Here is a 14572-nt window from a genome sequence, read left to right on the forward strand (position 1 = left end):
AAGGTAGTATAGTTAACTGCACCAAAAAAGAAAATGGCTTACGTCAGTGGCCAGGGAACATAACCAGAACACTAATGGCCACAAGGCAGAAAATTCCGCTGGTGCTCTTCAACTGTAGTGAACCAATATACACTCCTGGAAATTGAAATAAGAACACCGTGAATTCATTGTCCCAGGAAGGGGAAACTTTATTGACACATTCCTGGGGTCAGATACATCACATGATCACACTGACAGAACCACAGGCACATAGACACAGGCAACAGAGCATGCACAATGTCGGCACTAGTACAGTGTATATCCACCTTTCGCAGCAATGCAGGCTGCTATTCTCCCATGGAGACGATCGTAGAGACGCTGGATGTAGTCCTGTGGAACGGCTTGCCATGCCATTTCCATCTGGCGCCTCAGTTGGACCAGCGTTCGTGCTGGACGTGCAGACCGCGTGAGACGACGCTTCATCCAGTCCCAAACATCCTCAATGGGGGACAGATTCGGAGATCTTGCTGGCCAGGGTAGTTGACTTACACCTTCTAGAGCACGTTGGGTGGCACGGGATACATGCGGACGTGCATTGTCCTGTTGGAACAGCAAGTTCCCTTGCCGGTCTAGGAATGGTAGAACGATGGGTTCGATGACGGTTTGGATGTACCGTGCACTATTCAGTGTCCCCTCGACGATCACCAGTGGTGTACGGCCAGTGTAGGAGATCGCTCCCCACACCATGATGCCGGGTGTTGGCCCTGTGTGCCTCGGTCGTATGCAGTCCTGATTGTGGCGCTCACCTGCACGGCGCCAAACACGCATACGACCATCATTGGCACCAAGGCAGAAGCGACTCTCATCGCTGAAGACGACACGTCTCCATTCGTCCCTCCATTCACGCCTGTCGCGACACCACTGGAGGCGGGCTGCACGATGTTGGGGCGTGAGCGGAAGACGGCCTAACGGTGTGCGGGACCGTAGCCCAGCTTCATGGTGACGGTTGCGAATGGTCCTCGCCGATACCCCAGGAGCAACAGTGTCCCTAATTTGCTGGGAAGTGGCGGTGCGGTCCCCTACGGCACTGCGTAGGATCCTACGGTCTTGGCGTGCATCCGTGCGTCGCTGCGGTCCGGTCCCAGGTCGACGGGCACGTGCACCTTCCGCCGACCACTGGCGACAACATCGATGTACTGTGGAGACCTCACGCCCCACGTGTTGAGCAATTCGGTGGTACGTCCACCCGGCCTCCCGCATGCCCACTATATGCCCTCGCTCAAAGTCCGTCAACTGCACATACGGTTCACATCCACGCTGTCGCGGCATGCTACCAGTGTTAAAGACTGCGATGGAGCTCCGTATGCCACGGCAAACTGGCTGACACTGACGGCGGCGGTGCACAAATGCTGCGCAGCTAGCGCCATTCGACGGCCAACACCGCGGTTCCTGGTGTGTCCGCTGTGCCGTGCGTGTGATCATTGCTTGTACAGCCCTCTCGCAGTGTCCGGAGCAAGTATGGTGGGTCTGACACACCGGTGTCAATGTGTTCTTATTTCCATTTCCAGGAGTGTAGATAATTCCACCGCACGGCGTCTGGATTTCACCACTATAAACACTCGGTGTTGCTCACAGGAAAAGCTCCCCAACAGAGAACCACCGAAACGAATGACACAACGTGAACGAACTTGGCTTGGGTACTGAAGACCTGAAGACACCACTCAACTTTGATGTCCTGGGTCGGTGAGCCACGAAGCTCGTAGTGATCGGACAGCTCCACACACGCTCCGACATTGCGCAGGGACCGCCAGCGGACCCGGCCGACTGCACCGCGTGGAGATAACTTCCCTGGTCCGCAGCAACCGACCGACTGGCTGCCAGTACGCCGACAACATTTAAAACGAGTTTTCAGTGGAAATGACAGCAACTTCACACACAGTTTGACAAACACTTGCACGAAGACTTGAACGACACTCAGCAGTGGCTATGCAATCATGAACACAAATCGAGTACACACACACACACACACACACACACACACACACACACACACACACACACACACAGCCAACCCATAAGCGATCGGAGAGCCAATTCACCTCGCCCAGCAGGACGACCCACCGACGATCCACGAAGACCGTCTCCGGCTCAAGCGATGCGTAGCGGCAACGGCCGGGCGAGCCATGGACATCGGGGCCTCACTGCAGCTCCAACCGACTGAACTAGTGCCGTGTTCCAACTCCACGACTGGCAGGTCCGGACTGCGCTCCTGGGACGTTCCAACTCAACCCCACGACAGACGACAACCGGGGAATAATAGCAGTGCAGCAAAGATAAAACGTGAGGGCTATATCGATAGGCGCTGCTGCTGCCGCTGACGGGAAGACAAAGCAGCAAGTCAGTGATAACATGGACTGATGACTTCAGATGTTAAGTCCCATAGTGCTCAGAGCCAACCGTCAGTGACAACAGAAATTGAAACTAACATTACGAGGTGGCAACACGAAAAAAAAGGACAGGATGTAAAATAAGAGATGGCACGAGCGCGAGCCACGCACGGCTCAGCATCGTTTACATGCTAGAGACAACTTATTCAGTCATATACGAGGTACATTCAAGTTCTAAGGCCTCCGATTTTTTTCTCCGGACTGGAAAGAGATAGAAACATGCGCATTGTTTTAAAATGAGGCCGCGTTCATTGTCAATACGTCCCAGAGATGGCAGCACCGTACGGCGGATGGAATTTTACCGCCAGCGGCGAGAATGAGAACTGTTTTAAATACTTAAAATGGCGACGTTTTCCTTACTTGAACAGCGTGCAATCATTCGTTTTCTGAATAGGCGTGGTGTGAAACCAATTGAAATTCATCGACAGTTGAAGGAGACATGTGGTGATGGAGTTATGGATGTGTCGAAAGTGCGTTCGTGGGTGCGACAGTTTAATGAAGGCAGAACATCGTGTGACAACAAACCGAAACAACCTCGGGCTCGCACAAGCCGGTCTGACGACACGATCGAGAAAGTGGAGAGAATTGTTTTGAGGGATCGCCGAATGACTGTTGAACAGATCGCCTCCAGAGTTGGCATTTTTGTGGGTTCTGCGCACACAATCCTGCATGACGACCTGAAAATGCGAAAAGTGTCATCCAGGTGGGTGCCACGAATGCTAACGGACGACCACACGGCTGCCCGTGTGGCATGTTGCCGAGCAATGTCGACGCGCAACGACAGCACGAATGGGACTTTCTTTTCGTCGGTTGTGACAATGGATGAGATGTGGATGCCATTTTTCAATCCAGAAACAAAGCGCCAGTCAACTCAATAGAAGCACACAGATTCACCGCCACCAAAAAAATTTCGGGTAACCGCCAGTGCTGAAAAAATGATGGTGTCCATGTTCTGGGACAGCGAGGGCGTAATCCTTACCCATTGCGTTCCAAAGGGCACTACGGTAACAGGTGCATTCTACGAAAATGTTCCGAAGAACAAATTCCTTCCTGCACTGCAACAAAAACGTCCGGGAAGGACTGCGCGTGTGCTGTTTCACCAAGACAACGCACCCGCACATCGAGCTAACGTTACGCAACAGTTTCTCCGTGATAACAACTTTGAAGTGATTCCTCATGCTCCCTACTCACCTGACCTGGCTCCTAGTGACTTTTGGCTTTTTCCAGCAATCAAAGACACTCTCCGTGGCCGCACATTCACCAGCCGTGCTGCTATTGCCTCAGCGATTTTCCAGTGGTCAAAACAGACTCCTAAAGAAGCCTTCGCCGCTGCCATGGAATCATGGCGTCAGCGTTGTGAAAAATGTGTACGTCTGCAGGGCGATTACGTCGAGAAGTAACGCCAGTTTCATCGATTTCGGGTGAGTAGTTAATTAGAAAAAAAATCGGAGGCCTTAGAACTTGAATGCAGCTCGTATTGTTACAGAGACTGATGTCTAATACGCGCTGTACCACACAGCCACAGTATGCGTGGTTTCCTCCTAGAAGGTCACACTGTTCCTCATATGTCATGAAGTAGCGTCCTTTCCTGCCGTAGTCATTGGTAATGTTGTGTCTGAGTCACTTCTCGTGGTGACTCACCTTGTAGCGGATGCGATACAGCGTTGTACACACTGGTTCCCTATTCGAATCGAGAGCTTGCCGACGTGGTGTTTATTTACGGAAAGGCCAATGGCAACGGGCGGCGGGGGGCGAGGTTGTATCAGGAGACCTATGGCCGCCGACAACGACCACAGCGTTCAATGTTTGCAACAGTTTTGGGCGTTTGTTTGAGACAGGGTCGTTTCAGGAAGCAGGCAATCATGAAGGACGTACCCGAAATGCTCGGACAACAGGCTTGGAGGAAAATGTGATTAACGTTGTGGGAGGCGCCCGCCAGTGCAGGGTAATCCAGACGACCGTGTGGAACATTCTCCATGACAGTTGTTACTACCCTTATCACTTACAGCGTGTACAGGGCTTACTAGCGACAGACTTTCCACATCGGGAGCAGTTTTGTCACTGGTTTCTTCACCAGGCATCCACGATTCTGGGATTTGTGTCATCTATCCTATTCACAGATGAGACCATCTTTACGTGGAGTGGTACTTTCAGCTTTGATAGCAGTTGTCTATGGGATAGTATGCAGAACCCCCGTGGCATGATGATGACGGCGACTCATCAGCATCGGTGCAGCCGGAATGTGTGCGCCGGGATAACTGGCGACCGTATTTTGGGACCAGTCTCGCTTCCACGTCTCCTTTTTTTGGTCATCAGTCTACTGACTGGTTTGATGCGGCCCGCCACGAATTCCTCTCCTGTGCTAACCTCTTCATCTCAGAGTAGCACTTGCAACCTACGTCCTCAATTATTTGCTTGACGTATTCCAATCTCTGTCTTCCTCTACAGTTTTTGTCCTCTACAGCTCCCTCTAGTACCATGGAAGTCATTCCCTCATGTCTTAGCAGATGTCCTATCATCCTGTCCCTTCTCCTTATCAGTTTTTTCCGCATATTCCTTTCCGTTTCTGCGTAGAACCTCCTCATTCCTTACCTTATCAGTCCACCAAATTTTCAACATTCGTCTATAGCACCACATCTCAAATGCTTCGATTCTCTTCTGTTCCGGTTTTCCCACAGTCCATGTTTCACTACCATACAATGCTGTACTCCAGACGTACATCCTCAGAAATTTCTTCCTCAAATTAAGGCCGGTATTTGATATTAGTAGACTTCTCTTGGCCAGAAATGCCTTTTTTGCCATAGCGAGTCTGCTTTTGATGTCCTCCTTGCTCCGTCCGTCATTGGTTATTTTACTGCCTAGGTAGCAGAATTCCTTAACTTCATTGACTTCGTGACCATCAATCCTGATGTTAAGTTTCTCGCTGTTCTCATTCCTACTACTTCTCGTTACCTTGGTCTTTCTCCGATTTACTCTCAAACCATACTGTGTACTCATTAGACTGTTCATTCCGTTCAGCAGATCATTTAATTCTTCTTCACTTTCACTCAGGATAGCAATGTCATCAGCGAATCGTCTGTCTCCTAACAGGCCGGAACTATCGACATTTCTTGCGGGTGACTTTGCCTCCTCTGCTGGAGGATGTACCATCGATGATTCGAAGGGTTATGTGGTTGTTACGTGATAGTGATCCAGCCCACTTCGCCGTTAACGTCCGGATGCATCTCGATCGTGTCTTCTCTGGCCGATGGATCGCACGTGGGAGGGCGGAGGAGGGGGGGGGGTCCACTTGCATAGGCTGCTCTTTCACCGGATCTCAGCCCATGCGATTTATGGTTATGCGGCTACCTCAAAAGTATCGTGTATGCAGAGGCCATCTGGAGATACTGGAGCAGCCTGTTCGTGCTGCCTTTGACACTGTTCAGATGCAACCTGGCCGATGTAAACGTGTGAGACGGAACAGGCCACGGCGCGTACATACATGCTTTGACGTGTATGGAAACTGTTTTCAATGCGTACTGCAACTATGGCTGGATGGTACAGCGCATATTAGATCGCAGTGTGTGTAACGATGTATGCTTGAATAAATGGTCTCTAGCATGGAAATCGTGCATTTTCGCACATAAGTTCATCGGACCTTTTTTATTCCGCATCCTCTCATCGATCAGTCCCTAGAGTTTGTACACGGTAGAAAAAATCACTCTGCATACATCTACATCTACACCCACACTCCGCAAGCCACCTGACGGTGTGTGTCGGAGGTTACCTTGAGTACCCCTATCGGTTCTCCCTTCTATTCCACTCTCGTATTGTTCGTGGAAAGAAAGATTGTCTCTGTGTGGGCTCCAATCTCTCTGATTTTATCCACATGGTCTCTTCGAGAGATATACGTAGGAGGGAGCAATATACTGCTTGACTGCTCGCTGAAGGTATGTTCTCGAAACTTCAACAAAAGCCTGTACCGAGCTACTGAGCGCCTCTCCTGCAGAGTCTTCCATTGGAGTTTATCTATCATCTCCGTAACGCTTTCGCGGTTGCTAAATGATCCTGTATCGAAGCGCGCTGCTCTCAGTTGGATCTTCTCTATCTCTTCTATCAACCCTATCTGGTACAGATCCCACACCGGTGAGCAGTATTCAAGCAGTGGGCGAACAAGTGTACTGTAACCTACTTCGTTTTCGGACTGCATTCCCTTAGGATTCTTCCACTGAATCTCAGTCTAGCATCTGGTTTGCCGGTGATTAATTTTATATGGTCATTCCATTTTAAATCGCTCGTAATGCGTACTCCCAGATAATTTATGGAATTAGCTGCTCCCAGTTGCTGACCTGCTGTATTGTAGCTAAATGATAAGGGATCTTTCTTTCTATGTATTCGCAGCACATTACGTTTGTCTACATTGAGATTCAGTTGCCATTCCCTGCACCAAGCGTCAATTCGTTGCAGATCCTCCTGCACTTCAGTACAATTTTCCATTGTTATAACCTCTCGATATACCACAGCATCATCTGCAAAAAGCCTCAGTGAACTTCCCGACGTTATCCACAAGGTCATTTATGTATAATGTGCACAGCAACGGTCCTACGACACTACCCTGCGGCACACCTGAAATCACTCTTACTTCGGAAGACTTCTCTCTATTGAGAATGACATGCTGCGGTCTGTTATCTAGGAACTCTTCAATCCAATCACACAATTGGTCTGATAGTCCATATGCTCTTGCTTTGTTCATTAAACGACTGTGGGGAACTGTATCAAACGCCATGCGGAAGTCAAGAAACACGGCATCTACTTGGGAACACACGTCTATGGCCCTCTTGAGTCTCATACATAGGAGAAAGCAATGTATTAGATGATTCTTCTAGTAACATATGTTCTCGGAATTTTGGATCCTTCCGTGATGCGCAACATCTCTCTTTTTAGCTTCTGCAACTGAAGTTGGACGAGAATCTCCTTGTCGCTTTCACACTTAATAAGCGTCCTTGTGAGGAAATTCGTTTACTCAGATATTAAGTCCCATAGTGCCTCGGGGAAGATCAGTTTGGATTCCGTAGAAACACTGGAACACGTGAGGCAATACTGACCTTACGACTTATCTTAGAAGAAAGATTAAGGAAAGGCAAACCTACGTTTCTAGCATTTGTAGACTTAGAGAAAGCTTTTGACAATGTTGACTGGAATACTCTCTTTCAAATTCTAAGGAAGGCAGGGGTAAAATACAGGGAGCGAAAGGCTATTTACAACTTGTACAGAAACCAGATGGCAGTTATAAGAGTCGAGGGACATGAAAGGGAAGCAGTGGTTGGGAAGGGAGTGAGACAGGGTTGTAGCCTCTCCCCGGTGTTATTCAATCTGTATATTGAGCAAGCAGTAAAGGAAACAAAAGAAAAATTCGGAGTAGGTATTAAAATTCATGGAGAAGAAATAAAAACTTTGAGGTTCGCCGATGACATTGTAATTCTGTCAGAGACAGCAAAGGACTTGGAAGAGCAGTTGAATGGAATGGACAGTGTCTTGAAAGGAGGATATAAGATGAACATCAACAAAAGCAAAACAAGGATAATGGAATGTAGTCTAATTAAGTCGGGTGATGCTGAGGGAATTAGATTAGGAAATGAGGCACTTAAAGTAGTAAAGGAGTTTTGCTATTTGGGGAGCAAAATAACGGATGATGGTCGAAGTAGAGAGGATATAAAATGTAGGCTGGCAATGGCAAGGAAAGCGTTTCTGAAGAAGAGAAATTTGTTAACATCCAGTATTGATTTAAGTGTCAGGAAGTCATTTCTGAAAGTATTCGTATGGAGTGTAGCCATGTATGGAAGTGAAACATGGACGATAAATAGTTTGGACAAGAAGAGAATAGAAGCTTTCGAAATGTGGTGCTACAGAAGAATGCTGAAGATTAGATGGGTAGATCACATAACTAATGATGAAGTATTGAATAGAATTTGGGAGAAGAGGAGTATGTGACACAACTTGACTAGAAGAAGGGATCGGTTGGTAGGACATGTTCTGAGGCATCAAGGGATCACCAATTTAGTATTGGAGGGCAGCGTGGAGGGTAAAAATCGTAGAGGGAGACCAAGAGATGAATACACTAAGCAGATTCAGAAGGATGTAGGTTGCAGTAGGTACTGGGAGATGAAAAAGCTTGCACAGGATAGAGTAGCATGGAGAGCTGCATCAAACCAGTCTCAGGACTGAAGACCACAACAACAACAACAACAACAAGTGCTTAGAGCCATTTGAACTATTTTGCTTTACAGGGAGTAGACCAAAATATGGGAGCACCTCTATAAATGGTTGCTTGAACATAAATGAAGATGCTAGGCAAGCCTGCACATTTCACTGTTGTATGTGAGCACGAAAAGCAAAAAATGGTTCATATGGCTCTGAGCACTATGGGACTTAACATCTGAGGTCATCAGTCCCCTAGAACTTAGAACTACTTAAACCTAACTAACCTAAGGACATCACGCACATCCATGCCCGAGGCAGGATTCGAACCTGCGACCGTAGCGGTCACGCGGTTCCAGACTGTAGCGCCTAGAGCCGCTCGACCACCCCGGCCGGCCACGAAAGGCACCTCTGCTATGTCCTCAATAGGATGCAAGGGTCAGTCTCGGTCAGGACAGTATTCTGTGTACTTGTGAGTGCATTCGAACATGAGCTACTTGTTGGTGCTGGTATGGCGCGTTCTTCCGCTACCAAGGTAGTCCAAGTTTTAGGTGTTTCGGGAGCCACTGTAACAAAGATTTATATAGGGAGAGGAAAAAAAAGCCGGTGAAACTGTGTGTTGATCATCTCGCAGACGGATGCCCAAGAGTACTGTAATTGAAAATAGGAGGGCGACAGCTGCAAAAGTCACCGCAGAACTGAATGTCGCACTCACGAATCGTGAGCAAAATAACAGGGAAGTGGGTTCTGTAGGCAGGGAATTGGAGGGCGAACTGGACGTCCAGAACCACACATCAGCGACGCAAAGTTCCTTAACAGGAAAACGTGGCGCTGGCGCCATAGAAGCTACACTATGGAGTCATTCGGTCTTGCTTCTGGCCGGGAATACGTCCCAAGAGTGAAACATGGCGCTGGTTCGTTGATGATTTGGGTAGGCATATTGTAGCATTCCACGGTAACTCTGCAAGCTCACATTGGTGGAAAGGATTATGTGAGCATTTTGGGTGTTCAGGTCCATCACGTGGCCCAACTTGAAACATCCCCCTTAGAAAAATTTTATAAATGACAGTGCTGGAAAACCTCTACGTAATTTGATTTTCAAACAGCTGAGCAAAACTGAACGTACTCAGACATTCACTAAACTGACACACAATACTTTTAGCGCAATGCAATCTGACTTTCAAAAATCCCTACAAAAGAATGGCCCTGACTAACATTAACCTATACCTTTCATGAATCACTTACCTCACAAAAATCTTAGTTACTCGAACTGCTGCAATACAGTAAGCGCCAATACTGCCAGCTAAATAATACATTCTAACTACTAAAGGCACTAACTACTGAAGGCACTAACTACTGATAGGTATAGTAGCAAATGAAAGATTTTGATAGAGGACAAACAATGTGTTTACCTTAATAGTGTTCAAAAGTCATAATATGTATATTAGTTCATGACATCCAGTCTTATAAATTTACTCTTTCTGATGTACACACGTCCAGATCATCCGCTCTCAAAACTCTGCCATCTCTCTCCCCACATCCACCACTGCTGGCGGCTCACCTCCAACTGCACAATGCTACGCGCTGTTCATATCCAGCTGCCCAACACTACAATAGCGAATATTTCAACAATGCCAACCAGCTACAGACTACACACAGCACAGTCAGTGATTCTCATACAGAGCGCTACGTGGCGTTCCCAACATAAAAGCGTAAACAGTGTAGTGTTGGCAGAAGAGCCAATACCGTGTAGCTAGAGGAGGCCGAAATGCACGCGTTTAATCTCACGCAGACTGGCGTGAGGTCTGGACAGTTAAGGGAATTAATAGTAGCAAATAAAGTACGTAGTTGATGTAATACTTAACTTTAATCCATAATTGGAGAACATCGCTCTTGTTGATACATTAGTAACAATCTCAATATAAACTGGTAATGGCGCCTTGCTAGGCCGTAGCAAATGACGTAGCTGAAGGCTATGCTAACTATCGTCTCGGCAAATGAGAGCGTAGTTTGTCAGTGATCCATCTCTGTAAAAGTCTGCTGCACAACTGCGGCGAGTGCTAGGAAGTCTCTCTAGACCTGCCGTGTGGCGGCGCTCGGTCTGCAATCACTGACAGTGGCGACACGCGGGTCCGACGTATACTAACGGACCGCGGCGTATTTAAAGGCTACCACCTAGCAAGTGTGGTGTCTGGCGGTGACACCACAAACAGCCTACTTACAAACTTTTGTCTCTGAATGGTGGTTCTGTGTTCGAAGGCGACAAACCTCTGTTCACTCAGCTCGCTTAGTTCACGATTGGTTTTCTGAGCACGAGGATGAATTGTTCACCAGATCTGAATACTATTGAGCCTCTTCGGTCTACCTGAGACAGAAGGGTACGTGATCACCATCAGCCTCTATTATCGTTGCCAGAAAACACAACTGCCCTGCAGGAGAAGTGGTGTAAGATTCTTTGAAATCCATACAGCACTTGTTTTTATCCATTCCAAGACTACTGCAAGTTGCTCCGACAGGCAATGGTCTACCTACATCGTGCTAGGGATGCTATTGTTTCCGTATTTCTGTCCAGCCCGGTTAGCTTTATGTGGTCGTTGCGGTTTAAATCGCTCGATACGCGTATACCCAGATCCGTAACGGATGTAATTGCTTCCTGTGAGTGTTCTGCAATCGTTTGATCATACAATAAATACGCTGCTGGCCATTAAAATTGCTACACCAAGAAGAAATGCAGATGATAAACAGGTATTCTTTGGACAAGTCTATTATACTAGAACTGACATGTGATTACATTTACACGCAATTTGGGTGCATACATCCTGAGAAATCACTACCCAGAACAACCACCTCTGGCCGTAATAACGGCCTCGATACGCCTGGGCATTGAATCAAACAGAGCTCGGATAGCGTGTACAGGTACAGCTACCCATGCAGCTTCAACACGATACCACAGTTCATCAAGAGTAGTGACTGGCGTATTGTGACGAGCCAGTTGTTCGGCCAACATTGACCAGACGTTTTCAGTTGGTGAGAGATCTGGAGAATGTGCTGGCCAGGGCAGCATTCGAACATTTGCTGTATCCAGAAAGGCCCGTACAGGACCTGCAACATGCGGTCGTGCATTATCCTGCTGAAATGTGGGGTTTCGCAGGGATCGAATGAAGGGTAGAGCCACGGGTCGTAACACATCTGAAATGTAACGTCCACTGTTCAAAGTGCCGTCAGTGCGAACAAGAGGTGACCGAGACGTGTAACCAATGGCACCCCATACCATCACGCCGGGTGATACGCCAGTATGGCGATGACGAATACACGCTTCCAATGTGCGTTCACGGCGATGTCGCCGAACACGGATGCGACCATCATGATGCTGTAAACAGAACCTAGATTCATCCGAAAATATGACGTTTTGCCATTCGTGCACGCAGGTTCGTCGTTGAGTAGGCCATCGCAGGCGCTCCTGTCTGTGATGCAGCGTCAAGGGTAACCTCAGCCATGGTCTCTGAGCTGATAGTCCATGCTGCTGCAACCGTCGTCGAACTGTTCGTGCAGATGGGTGTTGTCTTGCAAACGTCCCCATCTGTTGACTCAGGGATCGAGACGTGGCTGCACGATCCGTTACAGCCATGCGGATAAGACTCCTGTCATCTGTACTGCTAGTGATACGAGGCCGCTGGGATCTAGCACGGCGTTCCGTATTACCCACCTGAACCCACCGATTCCATATTCTGCTAACAGTCATTGGATCTCGACCAACGCGAGCAGCATTGTCGCCATACGAAAAACCGCAATCGCGATAGGCTAGAATCCGACCTTTATCAAAGTCGGAAACGTAATGGTACGCATTTCTCCTCCTTACACGAGGCATCACAACGACGTTTTACTAGGCAACGCCGGTCAACTGCTGTTTGTGTATGAGAAATCGGTTGGAAACTTTCCTCATGTCAGCACGTTGTAGGTGTCGCCACTGGCGCCAACCTTGTGTGAATGCTCTGAAAAGCTAATCATTTGCATATCACAGCATCTTCTCCCTGTGGGTAAAATTTCGCGTCTGTATCACGTTATTTTCGTGTTGTAGCAATTTTAATGGCCAGTAGTGTACATACCACAACAAAAGTTTAGGACATCATGTAGTTTACTGCAATGACTTCTTATACTACACCCATTGAGTGTTCACCTCCTATGATAAGTCCCATAGTGCTTGGAACCGTTTGAACCATTTTAGCATACGTATTCAAGTACGTAAACAGGCAGAAGACGGCGCTGCGGTCGGCAATGCCTGTGTAAGAGAACAATTGTCTGCCGTAGTTGTTAGGCCGATTACTGCTGCTACAGTAGCAGTTTTTCAAGATTTAACTGGTGTTATAGTCGGCGCACGAGCGATGGGCACACAGCATCTCCGACGTAAGGTAGCGATGAATTGGGGATTTTCCTGTACGACCATTTCCCGAGTGTACCGCGACTATCAGGAATCCGGGAAAACATCAAATCTCCGACATCGCTGCGACCGAAAAAAGATCCTGCATGAAAGGGATCAACGACAACTGAAGAGAAGTGTTCAACGTGACGGGAGTGAAACACTTCCGCAAATTGCTGCAGATTTCAATGCTGTGCCATCAACAAGTGTCAGTGTGCGAACCATTCAAATGGCTCTGAGCACTATGGGACTTAACTTCTAAGGTCATCAGTCCCGTGGAACTTAGAACTACTTAAACCTGACTAACCTAAGGACATCACACTCATCCATGCCCGAGGCAGGATTCTAACCTGCGACCGTAGCGGTCGCGCAGTTCCAGACTGAAGCGCCTAGAACCGCTCGGCCACAGCGGCCGGCGCGAACCATTCAACGAAACATCATCGATATGGGCTTTCGGAGCCGAAGGTCCACACGTGTACCCTTGATGACTGCATGACACAAAGCTTTAGGTCTCGACTGGCTCCTTCAATGCTGACAATGGACTGTTGATTTCTAGAAACATGTTGCCTTGTCGGACGAGTGTCGCTTCAAATTGTATCGAGCAGATGGACATGTACGGGTATGCAGACAACCTCATGAATCCATGGATCCTGCATGTCGGCATGGGACTGTTCAAGCTGGTGGAGGCTCTGTAATGGTGTGGGGCGTGTGCAATTGGAGTGATATGGGATCCCTGATACGCCTAGGTACGATTCCGACAGGTACGTAAGCATCCTGTCTGATCACCTGCATCCATTCATGTCCACTGTGCATTCCGACGGACTTGGGCAATTCCAGCAGGACAGTGCGACACCCTACACCTGCAGAATTGCGGCACAGTGGCTCTGCTGAGTTTAAACACTTCCGCTGCCCACCAAACTCCCCAGACACGAACATTATTTAGCATATCTGGGATGCCTTGCAACGTGATGTTCAGAAAAGGTCTCCACCCTTCGTACTCTTACGGACTTTTGGACAGCGCTGCAGGATTCATGGTGTCAGTTCACTGGAGTCCATGCCACGTCGTGTTGTGGCACTTCTGCGTGCTGGGGGAGCCCTCCACGGTACTAGGTAGGTGTAACAGATCCTTTGGCTCTTCAGTATACATATTCTAGGACCAGAATGAGATTTTCACTCTGCAGCGGAGTGTGCGCTGATATGAAACTTCCTGGCAGATTAAAACTGTGTGCCCGACCGAGACTCGAACTCGGGACCTTTGCCTTTCGAGGGCAAGTGCTCTACCAACTGAGCTACCGAAGCACGACTCTCACCCGGTACTCACAGCTTTACTTCTGCCAGTACCTCGTCTCCTACCTTCCAAACTTTACAGAAGCTCTCCTGCGAACCTTGCAGAACTAGCACTCCTGAAAGAAAGGATATTGCGGAGACATGGCTTAGCCACAGCCAGGAGAGCTTCTGTAAAGTTTGGAAGGTAGGAGACGAGGTACTGGCAGAAGTAAAGCTGTGAGTACCGGGTGAGAGTCGTGCTTCGGTAGCTCAGTTGGTAGAACAC

The 14572-nt window shown here is 48.3% G+C and overlaps 1 protein-coding gene and 1 non-coding gene across 3 annotated transcripts in view; one reads left to right on the forward strand and one right to left on the reverse strand.

The window, feature by feature from the left end:
* LOC126428102 (disintegrin and metalloproteinase domain-containing protein 10) overlaps positions 1-14572 on the forward strand; it is a 561823-nt gene that overhangs the window by 361980 nt on the left and 185271 nt on the right. The window lies entirely within an intron of this gene.
* On the reverse strand, positions 14246-14320 carry Trnas-cga (transfer RNA serine (anticodon CGA)). The gene has a single exon. It is a non-coding gene; the product is annotated as a tRNA-Ser (tRNA).

This window comes from Schistocerca serialis, chromosome 12, assembly GCF_023864345.2.
Source record: "Schistocerca serialis cubense isolate TAMUIC-IGC-003099 chromosome 12, iqSchSeri2.2, whole genome shotgun sequence".
NCBI lineage: Eukaryota > Metazoa > Arthropoda > Insecta > Orthoptera > Acrididae > Schistocerca > Schistocerca serialis.